At 37.8% G+C, this 13,340-nt stretch overlaps 1 protein-coding gene across 1 annotated transcript in view; it reads left to right on the forward strand.

The window, feature by feature from the left end:
- KHDRBS2 (KH RNA binding domain containing, signal transduction associated 2) overlaps positions 1 to 12,934 on the forward strand; it is a 414,928-nt gene extending 401,994 nt beyond the window's left edge. The window contains exon 11 of the transcript XR_007629070.1: positions 12,786 to 12,934. The gene's annotated coding sequence lies outside the window, so the exon portion shown is untranslated. The remainder of the gene's footprint in view (positions 1 to 12,785) is intronic.
- Positions 12,935 to 13,340: the final 406 nt, after the last annotated feature.

Consider the following 13,340-nt stretch of genomic DNA (forward strand, 5'->3'; position numbering starts at 1 on the left):
TTTCCATCTTCAGTCTTCTGAGGGAGTGTCGGACATAAGGTATCAATCTGCATTAGCAAGTTTGGAGACTGTCAGTTTTACTAATTTTCTCTGTCAGGTTCTTAAGTGCAATGTAGCAGACAGCATATGAGATTTACTTCCCTGTACCACAATTTCCACCTGAAAACCTAGCTCACCCTTTCCTATCTGATTTTCATATAATCCAGAAAAGATTAAAGCTTGAGACAAGAGCTAGAATTCAATTCAAGCTGATAAAGTTGTTTGCATTAATACTTTTTTGATAAGACCATTTATTCTTTAGCCGTATATCAATCAGAAATGTTCTGATTTACAGGAACTTCCCTGATTAAGTAACACAAAAAACAATAAGGTAACAAATGTGCTGCAAATGTTATTGCTCAGTTTGTAACAGGGCTCTCCTACACTGCCTTTAAAAAAAAACAAACCACCACCAGAATCACAGTCTCAGCATCTTCTATTTTAGTAAGGCTGAAAATTCCATAAGTATGAATGCTTAAACTAGTCCTTTGGCTCAAACTACTGCCAAAACCAACGCGCATCAATGTATGTCTGCTCAACACAGTGCAGCCCTCTGCAGTTGGACCCAACCTATCCCATGGCAAATTAACTCAGCTGTCTCAAGCAGTAAAGTCAGATTACACCATTAGAATTCCTACCTGTACAGACCCCACACAAGCACAAGAGCAACAAGCTAATAATGATATGTGTCTGACATGGCACTGGAGTTTTTCACAGGACTGAATCCAGACCAAATGGCTGGTTGGAAATAGCAGAGTGACACTGGCTTCAGGGGTTCTACATTGCATGGGACTCATTGTGAACTTTGCCCTTTCTGAGTCCAGACTAGTCAGTCTTCATCAGACCAGGAGACAGATCATGGCTAACTTTAAAGCCTTCATGGTTTTTCATGGCCCCCTTCCTGTGTAAAGTCCATTGCTATCAGAATTTCTGCCTGTAGTCTACAGCTTCCTTCCTGAACCAGGTTAGAGGTCTAGTGAGGTTGGTCTTACCATCCTAAAATTTTCACCCTTAAAAAAATCCCCTTCAATCCCCTGAATTTGCTCCAAACCACACTGGTATTTCAATATAGCTCCCTAATGTCTCCTCTGCATGTTTAAGGTCTGCTGCTCATTTGATCAGTCAAGCACGTGGCTTACATCCTGGCACTACCAGGATTCACAGTCTAAGGACTGTTGTGCCTGCCTCACCTGTAGCATCAGATCTGGAGCGTATATGTTCTGAAAACATCCTCTTTCTTACCAGCATCTCCAAACAAAAACCATGAAAAGCTTGTTACAAGTGGTCATAAGTGCTGAAGTTTACAACCTTTGTTTACAGTATTAAAACCTATGCAGGGACCGGGGACTGAACATTGGTACCAGAAACTTGGAATATTCACCAGATCAGAATGTACATCAGTACATTCTATACAGTCTATAGCTACTATAGTCTATAGTCTATACAGTCTATAGCTACTTCCCAGAAAGAAACCTAGAAATGTTTGGTCACTGTGTTAACACAAGATCTGTAACAGCTTGATTTCTTTATACTGTGAGCATGACAAAGAAAATTTAATGCATTTTCTTAAGTGACCTTAATATATTTTCCTTATCCCTTTTAAACTTGGCTTAAAAGATGATGCAGCAATTTTCAGGTAGAAAGACTAAAAAGCATGCAATTCAGTTCACAATGGATTTTACAGGCCTCAATGGAATTAATTACTGAGAATTTGCACATGTAGTAATTAATTTCATGCAATTCAGCACCATCTGCAGATGCATTATTTCCTTTCAAAGCTACTATAATTTGATGTAAAAGAGAAATTGTTAGGAGTTTTTAGGCAGCAAAAGCTTTTGTATCTTGTTTATGCCAAAGCAATTAGATAAGGAAATTAAATATTATTTGAAAAACATAACCTCTTTTTCCATTGAAGAGAAAATGACTTCCAGATTTGGGAAAAAGAAACTTCAATTTAGGACTGCTTTTCTGGTTTGTTTTTTTTTTCTGGTTAAAAAAAAAAAAAAAGTCATGTTTTTCCTTGGTAGAAATCACTTAATCACAGGTAAAGTTTACAATTTTATCAACCTTTGTACCAACTGCAAGAAAAGCCTACTGGATATACATTGTTCTGTTAAGTAAATTCCAAAATTAGACATCTTCTTCAGCAATGAAGCATACAATAAAATTTAACTTACACAGCATCAGAAGATAGTAGTTTTCTTTGTATTTCAAAGCCAGTCAACCAAGTAGCAAGATAACAGCCTTTATTTTTACACCAGACACGCAATTTTTGTGACTTTCTGAGTCATTGTCATGCCTGACAAATGCCATTCCAGTGGCAGACCCCAGGGGTTTCCTCGCTGCAGAGCACAGCACCAACCAAAGGCTCTGAAAGATGTTTAAGGACTTTCTCACCTGCCCTGTAGAAACAATGGCAACTGAAGCAGGGTTAGGATCAGAAAAGCCTACACTGCATATACTTTTCCAGTGCCAGCTGCAGGTTGCTAGCTCATGGAGAGTAATGACCCCAGTTGCACCTCCCATGTGTCACTGCTGCTGGCTGCACTAGACAGCACTCCTCCTGTCCAGGCACTCTGGGAGCTCAGAAATTAAAAACTCAATTTAAACACCTGCACATCCTTACTCCTAGATGCAGTCTGGCCCTGTGGCATTAAAAGAATGAGGAACTGAAAATTCAAATAATGCCTCTTTATGACAGAGTATGAATAAATAAGAATGAAAGACTTATAGTATGTTAAACCTTGTGAAATTCAACCACTATAAATATAGTGTACTTTTGAAATTATAGTGGCAATTTGGAAGTAATTGAAGGATACTGTGTGTAAATGTGTCTCTATATACAGGCAGCTCCATTCACCCAAAAATTGTAGAGAATAAATAACACACAATACAATTTATTTTATATCAAAATGACACTCCAGAGAAAATAGAGAGCACCAGCAGAATAATGTGACAGAAAAAGGCAGACAAAGGACAATGTAAAAATGCTCAGGGGGGAGAAAAGGAGAAAAAAGCAAAACAGGACAACGTGCTAAGGAAAAAACATAGGGTGCAAAAAGGAAGAAATAAAGGCTGGTTGATGCGATATGCTGAAAGAAAGAGATTAAATGAAAGGGATATGTTTAACAGGAAAGAAAAAATAGAAGTATGGCAAAAGAGAGTAAAGGTAACAAAGTAGTATTCAGGAAAAAAACAGCTAATATAATGCAGATAAACATAAAGCTAGTTTCAAAGGTAAAAGAAAAGAAGGAAGGATTGAATGGAGAACTCAAGGTAGGTTGGACATTTCCTTTCTCAGACAAAGAGATTTACGTAAAAATGGCACAGGATCAAAGTATGCAAAAAATTAAAACACACGAGGAAACAATGGGGAGAAAAGTAAGGTGAAAAGCTGTGCACCGATGTCATAAAAGACAGGACTTTTGAAAATGAGGAAGACAGTGGTCAAAGGAGGTGATTCTGTCCCCTCTACTCCACTCTTGTGAGACTCCACCTGGAGCACTGCCTCCAGCCCTAGGGTCCCCAGCACAGGAAGGACATTGAGCTGTTGGAGTGAGTCCAGAGGAGGCCACCAAGTTGATTAGAGGAATGGAGCACCTCTCCTGTGAGGAAAGGCTGAGAGAATTGGGATTGCTCAGCCTGGGGTACAGAAAGCTTCAGGCTGACCTAATTGCAGTCTTCCTGTACCTGAAGGGAGCCTACAAGAAAGATGGAGAGAAACTCTTTACCAAGGGCGTGTAGTGATAGGAAAAGGGAGAATGGCTTTAAACTGGAAGAGGATAAGTTTAGGATAAATGTTAGGAAGAAATTATTTACTTGAGGGTGGTGAGGCACTGGAACATATTGCCCAGGGAAGTTGTGGATGAGCAAACCAGGGTGTGTTCAAGGTCGGGTTGGATGGGACTCTGAGAAACCTGGTCTAGTGGAAGGTGTCCCTGCCCATGGCTGAGGGTTGAAACTAGATAATCTTCAAGGTCACTTTCAAACCATGCCATGATGGGGTCATGGGGGAAGAGGCATAGTTCACAGCACAGACTTGTGAATTCCTGAAAGAATATAATTTGCTGTGCTAAAGAGCTTCTCTTTCTTCCTCCAGGGATTTTCCATGTGCCCATTATTTACCGGTGGCTCAAGGCAATATGTATACAGAGGATTAAATGCAGGAGGCCACAGAGCATCCAGGATACTAACATAGGATTGGAGATACGACACAGGGTCTACAAGAAACTTGGGCTTTTTTAAAAGCAGCACATGGAGCCTAGGCATATCCTAATCTTCTAAATAGCACTAGATAGTTAGGCAGCCAAGTCCAGCCCATGACCTAGTTCTTAAGGGGATAGGGCCTGAATTTTTTTGACATGCTATCTTCTGTAAAGGTTTTACAGCTGTGTGACTTGAGCTGCATAAGGTCATTTCACAGACGTGTTCTTAGCAGCCTTTAACAGGCAGAAAGAACACTACCTTATAACCTGTCTGTATGTGATGTGACTGGGAAGTTGCTGGTAGGAAATTGCTGTGATTTTTACATTCTCCACTACTTCTCTGGAAAACTGAAAACCTAGCTCAAACTCTAAAGTTTTTTATAAACCACCTGCCAAAAAATAGTTCCTAACTAGGTCACCTTGCAAATTTGCCAGTTTTTCTAAGGGAGAAATTCCTATTTTCATCAGATACTGGGAGGAGGTCCTTAAAGACATTAACTTTACACAAAGGAGCTACTTACCTTCACTGTGCCATGTGACAGGAATTTTAGATGGCATGAACTTGAGCTGGAAGATCAAGGACCACGTCTTGTTTAGAGAAATTCATCCATACTGAAAACTACTTTAAATAGATTCGTATTTAGATTTGGCCGTGACTAAAGTAAGCAGGAAGGTAAACTGTTGGTGAAAGAAGTAGATACCGTAACACTTTCTACTGAAAAAGTGAGCTGCAAAACTGGGACTGACATCTCATGTGGGCAGTAACACTTTGATCAGCCTTGTAGAATAGAAAACATCTGATTGTTAGGTGGACATGCTGACATTTCCATTTCCATTCACCTTAACCAAGACAAAGGACAATTTGTGCTGTCTCAGCCCTAGACAGCAGGAGAATTTCTGGATGGCTCATATGGGCTTTGAATCAGACAAAACAAAACAAAAGAAGTCCTCTGCTTTACTAGGTAGTCCTGACAGTCCTCAGACTTTTTAGGATGTTGTACACTGGGGGAATCTGGGAGTAACTGAGAGCAATTCATCATCCAGGCATCAAAGAGAAGAGAGTAAAGGTCATTGCAAAACTTTTCTTTCTTCTTCCTAGTGCACCAGGTCTGGAGAACCAGGTCTGAGAGAAAGGCTCAGAAGACAAGCCTTTAAAACCAAGGAATGAGAGAAGTAAAACTTCCAGAAACAAGAATTGTCTGTAAAAAAAGTACATAGGAAATAGCAGATTCAATTTGTTTCACAAGTAATAATCTTCCTCAGCAAATCCAGGGCAACATACTGTGATCATCCCGTTGAACACCTGGCTTTGGAGATTTGTTTCTCCTGGTTTCTCCTGGTTTCTCCTGGCTGTCTCTCACATAAAAATAGCAAGAGTATAAAGGAGAACAGAATGCACTTGATCCTTCACTTGGACTTTTCAGGAGTAGAAACTGATCTCATATCTTCAGTGGAGACTCTTGATTTTCAGTATTTTTTTTTCAGCTTTTCTTTATTTTGCCTTGTGGGAATCTTTTTATCAGATTAGCGTCTATTAGCGTCTATTTAGCACTTTCTTACCCTTTTGTTGCTTCTGTGAAAAAAGCTGGAGCAACATCTGTGTAACTAGTACCAGATACACAACACAGGAGTAAAATATAGAAGAATGCTGTCATTAAAGCTCTTAGAATGCTCTATTTGTGACAGAAATATATACTCTACATGAGATGATGTATTCTTCTTTCAATTTTTAAAAATCTAACAGATTGTGATTGTATTTGAAAATGCTTCTAACACATCCAACCTGCTGAAAATCCTAGAGAAAAAGCCTTCCCCACAAGCAAAGGTAAACTTCAATTTGTGGCTTGTTAATCATGGGATAACTCCAATACACCATAGAAAGAGGAGGAAAATGGTTTTATAGTTTTTCAGTAATTTCACATCTCCCTTTGAATAAAATTGGCAAAGAATAAAGACTTGTTAAATACTTCAAAATTAACAATTTCTGGTATTGAGGTATATCGGTGATTATGATGTGCCGCTTTCACAATAAAGCAAAAACCATACACACCTTCCAGCTAGTAATTATGGTAGATTTGTACAATGTGATTCTAAATGTGTGCATTTGTCTTAAGTGGTACCTTTTTCTCCTCGTTGTATCTCACTGAAATCATGGCATATTCAAGAAGATAATTTAGTGAATAAACTGCAATGAAGATGAATGCCAAGTCTGGTTATTTTGTTATAGATTTTTAGGGCACATTTCTATTCTCCCTGTCAGTCAGCAGCTCCAAATTCAATTGCATTTCCTAATTATTCCCAAATCACTTATAAGTAAAATCTTATCAGTTGTATGTAAAATGTATTGCTGCATTTGGGATCTCAGTGTTCAAGTGAAACACTGCAACCCTTTCTTGCTTACTTACAACAGATATTGAAGGTTTGCATAGAAAGGTGAATCATTAATTCAGTACAGGTCCTTCAACTTCCAGCTGCAAGATTATGACTTTCTTTGAAAAGACTGATTCCCCAAAGATGGTCTTGTACAGTGCATTGAATCCAAACCCTGCACTTCAAACTCTTGAAAAAATACATCAGATGGAACATGTGAACTGGTGCCACTTACCATCTGTAGAAATAAATATCTGAGCCAAAGGCAAAAAAGTTTAATTTCAACTCATGGTAAGCATGGTTCCACAAGCAGCTGAGATTCATGAGATCAGACACAGGGAGTAAAATCATGAAACCATTAAAGGCATTCTCATGTTCCTGTGTTTGGAGGAACATTAGAGCTCAGAAAAAGCATGACTGGCTGGCCTGATTTCCTCTGTGAAAAGCATTAAGACAGTAACCACAGCAAGGTGGTGCCTATATTTTTGAAGTTTTCTCAAAACCAGGTTTAAGAAACCCTGCATAATATATTTTAAAGCAGTTCATTCAAAACCAACTCACGGTTCCAGTGGAGAGACAGAGTAGGATACCTGCTGTCCATAGGAAATGCAGTGGCTGGGGTCATATGCATCTGTTATTGTAAGCTGAGGCTTTCTGAGTGCAATAAAACTTTTTGCTTGCATTTCAAAATACAATATTTATATTCAGAAATTCCAATTTTTTTAAAACATTTCTTCCCAATTACTGTTTTCTGCCAAGTCTATTCTTAGCTATGTTTGCCTCTCGGTGGAGGATATTACAGCCCAAGAAAGCTTGACAATTACTAAACTATCCAGAAACTCAGTCATCACAAATTGTGATATGGGTGTATAGTTGAGTTCCTCTTTGAAAGAGACCTAAATTATATGGAAGGTGTCCTTGAAAAGGAGATGGAGTAAATATTGTTAAGAAAAATCCTATGAAACAAAACAAAAAATTGGTTAGTTTGCTTTTGTTTTTTTGTTTGGGGTGGGGTGGAGGTTTTTTGCAATTTTTTTTAACTAAAATCAATTGTTTCTGCAATAATACATTTATTACCAATACATTAAAAAATACACCAACCTGCAGTGTAATGACATTATAGGCCTTTGTAGATGAAAAATCAACTCCATAATGAATTACTGAAATCTGGAGTAACCAAAAACAAAACAGTAATGCAGTAGTCCTTATGGAACAGTAATAGTTATAATAAAGGTAAAAGAGGAAAAGCAAGGAATATCAGTGCAGCCACAATAAAGATTTTTTCTTTTGCTTTTCTTTAAAAATCTTGCAGATTAAAATTTACTTGATGCTAAAAAACATGCTACTGGATAAAATACTTCGATCAATGTTCCCTGATATTTTCCAGGAGCTACAGTGCAGTCTTTCAAGTTGAAAAATGTCTTTGAGATTTATAATGCATTTGTCATCTGGTGAACGGAATTCTACTCTACAGTTTATTTGCTTTTTGGCAATCAATAAAGCTATTTGTACAAAAGTCCCTTTGAATTTGTCTAGTCTGGTATTTTCATTTCTGTGAAGTAAACAAACGTGGGATAAATAGGAATTTTTATTTTAGCTATTTTATTTGTGACTTGAGTCACCTGAGACTAATACTTTCACAATTTAGAAGATCAAAACGTATGCATGGTATCACTTTCATTTTTTAAAAAAACTTGGACAGCAAAACCTAGTAACCTTTACTGAACAAACTAAAAGGTTTTCAGCCTGTAAAAAAAGTATTAATATAACTACTGATATTTAACAGAATTTAATGCTTTAAAACTGATTCCTATTTTTCATTTGGCTGTCAGCAAGCTTCTGCAGACTTCATTGTTTCCTGTACTTCATGTTTTGTGATTAATTTGTGAGACTAGAGTAAACTTGAATTTGAAAAATTGGCACCTACCTCGACACCAGTAGTCTTTAGTTCACAATATGTCTAAGAAACACTTCTGCTGAAAAATGGATTTTGTGAACATTCAAGGATACATCCGCTTTATACATCAGCCCTGAGGCAAGCTCCGCCATCATATTCCTTCTTCCTGCCTCCTCTGGAGTGTTTTGTATTCCAGTGACAAAAGCCAGCATCTAGACAGCATCCATGTGATAACTTCTCCTCATCCTAGTCACTACTTTCTACTCAATTATCTCTATTACGTGTAAGTCATGTCTCATTTTAGGCTCTATAGGGGTGCCTCACACAGAGATGCTCGAAGCATGTAAAGGCAGAGAGACACATTGGCTTTTCACATCTGAGACTTGGTTTGTGACAATATAGCCTTCCTAGGTTACGTTTGCTCTTCAGTAACCCAAAGACTTCAAGTGGTTTTGCATTCCATTTGAGGCTTATGTAATCACCTTTGTTTATGACCTAATATGTGTGAACTTATGTATATGTGTATAGACACACTTTTTTTTTTGGTGTCTGTGTCTGTCAGTAACTTTTAATGTGCAGCCAATTCCAAGTTAACATGACAGAGCCACAGGAATTTCAAAGTATATGAGGCTTCTCAATGTCACAGGAAAATAAGCATCTGAGTAAGAACCAGGGAACAGAAAAGGCAGGAACACCTCTACTTACCTTTCTTTGTTTGGCTCACAGCATTGCCCAGATAGAGTTGTTGGACTGTTTCACACTGACTAGCTGTCCTGCCAGCATGCACTCACCCTGCAAACCAGCCATGGCGTATACTGCCACTTGACTAGGCAGAAAAGGCAGGAGGAATCTGTATGTAGATGTAAGAGTTAGGAAGGAGCAGTAAAGAGGGGAATGAGGGGAGGTATAGCAGCCAGAGGCATACGAGACAAAAAACTGCTCCTAGGACCAGAGAAACAGAGCATTTCCTAATAGTGTCTTTGTTTCTTCTCTGCTTGAGGAACCATCTGCTTGAGGAGATCACAATTAAGCTAGCTGCCATCAGGTAGTTGGATGGAAAAAGGACATGTAGTTTGAACTACTTCATAACCCAGATATCTTAGGTGGCAAGAGATATTTTGATCCTTGAACAATTAGGACTCTTACTGATAAAGGCCTATTGATAAGAACCACAATGAAATAGAAGCCTGGGATCATTTTAATGAATGTAGTTAACTAGAATGAAGTGCTTTGATGGCTGGTATTTTCAAATAATTGCCTCATTAGCCTTAATCATATCAACCTTTACTCTTTATCAAAGTTAAATAATTGAATGGACAGACTTCTGGGGAAGTTGCAATCTTACACAGAGAACAGCCACTTACTCTCATGGTAGAAACTTGTTTAAAGAAACTGTTTAAAGAAGGTGTTTGTGAGAGAGGGGGAATATCCATACACATACACAAAAGTCAATCATTACATGATTGTATTTTAATTGTGAGAAAGCACAATAGAAAATTAAACTGTGAAGCCCTGAACAATTTTCAAGAAGTAGTCAAGTATTTTATGATGTATTTATTTGTCAGTGATAGTACCTGTCAATTTTGGCTTTTTTGTAGATAATCAGCAAAAGATTGGTTCATGTGCAGGCCTACTCATTTCCTGGCTGTGGTTCTAAAAATCGTTTCAATGATAGAAAAACCTGAAGCCCCTGGTCAGCAAAGAGGTCCCTGTGAATCATACCACTATTGAAATTTTTACAGAAAAAAAAAATCTTACTTCAAATGAAAGAGAACCAAGGAGATCATGTCCAGTTGTCATTATACATGAGGGTTATAGAACCACCATTTTTGTATTCTCTTTATCATCTGCATGTCACAAAAAAGAGATTAAAATGGACTTGTGTAAGACCTATGCACTAACATAGTGGCATTAAAAGAAATCAGATTCTTCTGCTGTTCCTCTTCTTTGAGTAACTGAAAGACATAATTGTAAATGTTGGCCTTGCAGGGAAAGTGCCTAATGGTAATCACTATGCACTGCTCTTCTCAGGTTAATGAGCTAAGAGCCACCTGCTGCCATCATTGCTACCTCATTCACCTTACCAGTGGGCTAAAAACAGTTCTTTCCCACTTTTGACGACATCCTCTGCTGCTTAGGGCAACTGCAGGAGCATGAGCGAGGGAGTAATTTACAAACATCTATGGGTCAGCTGCAGAAAATCATGGTCTGAGTAGCTGGAAGTGGTTCAAAACCCTAGAAGTACCAGCATTAGGAGGAGCAGCACATTCAGAAATATTAGGAATTTATCTTTTTCTTATGGTTAAGGGGAGGGGAGTTGAATTATTTGTTGCACACTAGGCTCAGCAGCTGTACAAGGACAAACGATGCAGACGGGGAGATTCGAGAAGTTTCCCACAAGTGAAGGGAATCTCCTAGGTCAGCCAGCATATTCAAATGCACACAAAGATCTGAGACATTTCTGAGAGATCAGCCTAGACAGACACCAGTAAAGTAGTTACCCAAGGTAAATACAGAAATTTAACTAAGAAGTAATGCATCTATCATCTGGTGACCCTACCTGATAGTCCAAATACAGCTATCAAATAGGAACAGCCTCAATAAAACCCAAAATCTAATCCTCAGCTCATTTCTATCTTTCCCAGGATGCTTCCAAGCTGTTAGTTTTATCTTTTTTTAAATTGTTTTTGACTTTCAGTACATCTAAACTGTAAACAATATAAAATCAACACCACAGCTTAAGATCCTGTGGTTTTGGAAATCTATGCTGTATAAATGATCAAATTAAAAGGCAAAGGTCAGAATAGTGTCTTACTAAAAAGCCTGGCATGTAATTGGAAAAATATATTAACTCTGAGCTCAACTAAACTCCCTGCTCTATTGCTTTAGAATGTTTCTGGTGTTTTATTTATGTGTGTAGTGTGTTGTGATTTTGCCTGCTGTGATTTGTGCTTGTTTTTCAGCCTGTTCTCGTATATTTGACAAGGAACTAATCCTTACTGCAGCTCATCCTCCCTTACTTCTAACCTAACTTGAATTATAACTTGATATTTGAAATATTTCCTGCAAATAATTTTATCTCGAGTGGGAGGATTATAATAATGTTCAGAACATTGATCTCAGTTAAACTTATAGGGAAAAAAGTTGCACAGAGAATCCCAGAGGCATAAAACATTAAATCATTCAGAAAGCTGATAAATATGTAGTAAGGATTGTATGATATTAAACTGGGTGATGCAGTTCAATGGTTAATAGAGAAAGTTCAAGGAGCAGCTACACAATGCACTACATTTTGAACTTGTTTATTATAAATATCATACTTTCAAAATGGCCTGCAACTAGAAGTACTCTTGGTTTATGGATGAATGGTAACTAAACTGAGTGTTCTCTAACCACTTGTCTTTAGGCAGAGCTCTCAATGTCTCAGTACTGAAGCACTTTAAATTACCTTCAGATAAGCAGTTGAATATACCAAAGCGCCCAAAATATTTTGTCACTTCATTTATTTAGTCTTGACTTGAAAATACTCTAAAGAAATGATTTCTTACAGTAGAAAGTGATGAAGGAGCAGATACTCTTTATAACATAGTTAATATCATACACTAGCACTACAAGCAAGGAAATTTTGTATGATTCTCCTTGAAAAATACACTCAAACTGGAACTTTAAAAAAAGTGTCCTCCTATTCCAGGCAATCAATATAACCTTTTGTAAAATTGTGGGAAATCTTTCATCACTGTTAAACTTTTCTGAGTAGAGACTGTGTATGAGCTTAAAACTACAATTTTCTACATAAGACTTTATCTTACTATGTAATAACCAAGGTCATGTAAAAGCAAAGCTTTCTCCATGCATTTCAGCAGCAAAGATGATTATAAAGCTATCACACATCCAAAACTCCAACAATTTTACTCTTCAAGGACACAACCCAAACCTCCAACAATTTTACTCTTCAAGGACACAACTGGAGATGCAGAATAGTCACTCTGAGCTGCCGCTATGGAGCTTGTGCACTATAAAGGAAATGGTGACTTGGAAGTGTCTATTGTATCTACCACTGTTTTTATATAATATAATATGTATACATACATTTTGCATACAATACAAACACAAAAATATTTTTTAAAGAGATTTCCAGAGGGTGAAAAGTAAGAAGAGGCAATCCATTATTTAGGTGTTCTTAAAACAGTAGAAATTGTCTAAGCTGCAGACTGTCAGGGGCAGAAATCTGATTAATTTTATGCCTTTCAGTGTATTTATTCTCTCTGTCCTAGGTTCTCTGCTCCAGGAACCGCCAGTTGTTGGGTCTTTCACTTGACACCTGAAAGCCAGCACTTCATATCCAGTATGAAACTGGGATTGCTGAATTTGGTACCTGAAGAAGCAGAGAAAACATTTTCATGATATAAGGACGTAGAATGAGGTGAACGGACTGCAGAAATCTCCCCTATGTCTATCTTATCTTAGGCAAAAACACTGTTGTACAAAAGCTCTTGCTCCAGAAAAGGACTGCCATAGCAGGTATAGAGAAACACCTACCACATATCGCCATAGTGCTCTTAACAGAGGAAGGGTAACTTTGGAAAACATCTGCAAAAAACATATTTTCAACAAAAATGTTTCTCCCAACTGAAATATTAAGTAGGCAGACACAGGTGAGTAGATGTGTACTATAAGTTAGGGACCATGAAAGAGAATTCAGAGTCTTTCATACTTATAATTAGGTTGCCACAAAGAGAAAAATATAAACTCACACAGTTTATCCCAATCACTTACAGTAGATACTCCTGCAAAGACTGTTGTTCTACAAAGCAACAGTAGCATTATAC

The sequence above is a fragment of the Myiozetetes cayanensis genome, unplaced genomic scaffold (genome assembly GCF_022539395.1).
Source record: "Myiozetetes cayanensis isolate MyiCay16 unplaced genomic scaffold, myiCay2020 scf2-11, whole genome shotgun sequence".
In the NCBI taxonomy this organism is placed as follows: Eukaryota; Metazoa; Chordata; class Aves; order Passeriformes; family Tyrannidae; genus Myiozetetes; species Myiozetetes cayanensis.